At 33.7% G+C, this 3771-nt stretch overlaps 1 pseudogene; it reads right to left on the bottom strand.

The window, feature by feature from the left end:
• Positions 1-1523: 1523 nt before the first annotated feature.
• Positions 1524-3248, bottom strand: LOC106690816 (T-complex protein 1 subunit zeta pseudogene; annotated as a pseudogene).
• Between the last annotated feature and the right edge of the window lie 523 nt (positions 3249-3771).

Below are 3771 nucleotides of genomic sequence, written 5' to 3'. Positions count from 1 at the left end.
ATCGAATTGGCATCGTAGATTCCCCGAAATGTCCTCTATGCAACATGGGGGACATGGATGGGGACCATCTTTTGGCGTGTGTTGGTCTTGTGGATGTTGAGCGAGATACGGACGAACTAAGTGGACGAATAAAGTTGTATTGGGCTGCGAGAAGGAAAATGGCGTAATAGCCCACTTCCTGTGGCGTAGGGAAAAAAAAAAAAAAAAAATGTTTATCTATGTTTTTCTTTGCTGACCATACCCCACGACCATCTCTAATCAGTAATCAACGGTCAACTATCTACACCTTATTAGGTGTTAATATTTATTTTAATGTAAGAATGGAATTTTCATTTATTTTTTTAAATAATTTTCACATGTTTAGGGATTATCAATTAATGCTATGGCAAAATCAATTGAAAGCTAATCACGAATTAGAAAAATTATATTTTCGCTAAGGATAAAACGAATTAGGTGGATAAAGAAAATAAATGGATGGAAATATTAAACATGGAAAAATATTGTCTTACCTACGAACATAAATAATAGGGTACAAGGTCAGCAATAGTAGGAAATGAGGAGTGTCAGATGATAAATGAAGCTCTTTCCTGGAATGGAAGCTATAGGTTTTCTTCTCTATCCTATCCAATAAAGGTCCTCTATTTTGTCACTCCTCCAATATAAGATGTGAGGGGACACATTCTAAAATCTATTTAATTTTTATAATATAAATATATAAGATAACAAAATTGTAATCAACCAACGAAGTGGGGAAATAATAATAATAATGGAGAAAAATAACAAAAATGGGAATAATATCCACATATTGTACAAGAGTTTTCCGGCTCTAATCAATGTTTCAATTTAAACAAAAGTTTTGTTAAAAATAAAATTAACAATATATTGATAACAATATGTTATAAATAAAAAGAAAACTAAGCAAAGTATGAATGGCTAATAAGTGAAACCTCATAACTGTCAAAAAAGGATTTCAATATCATGAAACAATACATCGACTGAAAATAGAAATTAGAGTGAAATGTCTAGGAATGGAATTTCATGTAACAATTATTCTAAATATGTGTTTATTACAGAATTTGGTTATTTTAGAAAATTATTTGATTCACAAATGGCGAAAATATTCATAATCGAAAAAAAAATTAGTTTTGTATTATTTTATTGACGAATGGCGAAAACATTCATAATCGAAAAAAAGTAGTTTTGTAGTAGTTAATCGCGACTACGAATAATGGCTAAATAGTTTTGTTTTACATAGTTATGAGAGATAGTTGACCGTGGATGATAAATGAGGAGAAGATGGTTGGGGGTGCGGTCAATGAAACACAAATAAGTATGACTAACTTATTTTAATGTGCCGACGTTTCGGCTAGAGTAGAGTAGAGTAGAGGCTAGAAACTCTAGCCGAAACGTCGGCACATTAAAATAAGTTAGTCATACTTATTTGTGTTTCATTGACCGCACCCCCAATCATCTTCTCCTCATTTATCATCCACGGTCAACTATCTCTCATAATGATAACAAATTTAGTTGTTAAGAAAGTAAAAAAATAATACCATCGTTGTTAAATTTTCATTAAATTTTATCCTTTTAAAGATGACATTCCTGCTCTCATAACTTCACCAACAAGGAGAAGATTACTTGCTACAATGACACTTGAAGCTATATACTGTTTTTTAACAGAATAATTGTCAAGTATTCCTAGATCAGTTGGGATCATCGACTTGCCTGAATGAAGAGCCAATCCAATTGAATCATTCTCCTTGGCATCATAATCAAGTTGAGTAATAACTTCTTGAGTATTGAATCCACTGTTCATTGCGAGTGTTTTGGGAATAATAAGGAGTGCGTCACAGAAGGCTTCAATTCCAACACGGTACTTTTCCTTTGTGGTTTCAGCAACTTTTTTCAATTCATGACGTAACTTTAATTCTACTGCTCCTCCACCTGGAAGTACGCCACCATCTTCAACTGCATTTTTTACAGCTCTCAATCCATCTCGAAGGGCATCTTAAATTTGGGTGATAGCATATGAAGTTGGACCATGAACAAGCACAGTGACACTATGAGGGTTTGGACAATCAGAAACAAATGTGTATTTAGTTTCACCAAGAACATGTTCATAAACCAGACCTGCCCGTCCTAAACAATCTTCTGTAAGATCATCAAGACTATTCATAGCAACACCACCGCAAGCTAAAGTGAGTCTCTCCATGTTCCTCCTTTTAGCTCGCCTGAGTGCCATGATACCTTCCCTGGCAAGCAAATCTAAAGAGACAGGATCAATTGCTTTTTGATTTATGACAACAAATCCTTTGTCAGTTCCATCACATACAGATTTCTTTAAAGCAATGATTTTCTTGACTCTTAACTCAATAAACTCTCTATCAGAGGCCACTAGTTTTTCTCTTTCTTCAGCTGATAGAAAAATCCACTATTTATCTCTGTTTTTTCAAATTCAAGACTAACATTAGATGTCAAAATATAAGCATTCGTTAGTTTCTTCGGCATATTAGGATGACGTGAACCATGATCTAAGACAAGTCCTCTAACTAATCTAGTTTCAGATTCTAGTCGGCTCTGCATTGTCATAATTTCAACCATATGTAAATCAAGGGGTTTATCAGGTAATTTAATTGCTTGAACAGCTTCAACACAAATCTGGGTTAATACCTCTGCTACCTTGGCTTCTACCTTAGTGTTAAGAGATGTTCTAGCAACAGCAGTAAGTGTTTCCTTATCATCAAGACTTACTAGTTTTTTCATACCATCTAAAACTTCCATAGCATGTTTACATGCCACAGTGAACCCTTCAGTAATTAACCTAGGGTGAACACCTTCTATAATATAATTGTCAGCTTTCTTTAACAATTCAGCAATGAGTAGGACTGTTGAGGTAGTGCCATCACCAGTTATATCATCCATAGCTGTAGAGGTTCTAGCAATGAGAGAAGCTGTAGGATGCTGAATTTGCATTTCCTTAAGTAAAACATTACCGTCTTTGGTAATTTTAATGTCACCTGCACCAGAAACTAACATTTTCATCGTGCCTCGTGGACCAAGATTTGTTTTCATCACGTCTTGCAAACCTTTAGCGGCACTCTGGTTCATAGACAATGCCTCTGTTTTTCTCACAACTTCAGCCTTGGGATTCAATAAAGTAATTGCTGCCATCGTAAAATATAATAGTAAAACTATGAGAAAAAATAAACAGTTGCACAAGGGACGCCTCCAGATACACTATTGTAACCTCTTAACACAAACTCACACAGTAGCAGAGCACAAAGTGCCTCGTATATCCTCTCTCTGCTTAATATTCAATGAAAATTTTTTAATTAAAGTCTATCCTAATTCAACACATAGATATGTCTTTCATTATTATTATGTCTTTCATTTTGTAAACTTTGTGAACTGGGATGGGGGTGATAAGTAATGTATGTGATAAGAAGTGTATAGGATAAGTACTATTATCAAACTAGCATTGTAATAACAACTGATAAACTATGTAGAAGGTAAAAATAAATGACAGTATTACTCAAACATTTAGAGTGTTCAGTTCATTTCTACTTCTTTCTTATTTTAATTTTACTAAGTATTTTAACTTTATATATATTAATGTATATGTGAACAGCTACAACCCTTGAAGGGTGAAGGGTTTAGTACTTTTTAAGGAAGTATATAGTATAAATATAAAGTATTTATTGCTTATTAACTATTTTCTTTTTATCTTTACAACTTTTTTTTGTCCCTGTAAAATGGCCACAATCAGCAAAT

The sequence above is a fragment of the Halyomorpha halys genome, unplaced genomic scaffold, assembly GCF_000696795.3.
Source record: "Halyomorpha halys isolate HHAL.00 unplaced genomic scaffold, Hhal_1.1 Scaffold1885.1, whole genome shotgun sequence".
Classification (NCBI taxonomy): domain Eukaryota; kingdom Metazoa; phylum Arthropoda; class Insecta; order Hemiptera; family Pentatomidae; genus Halyomorpha; species Halyomorpha halys.
This window is presented reverse-complemented; position numbering and strand designations above follow the sequence as displayed.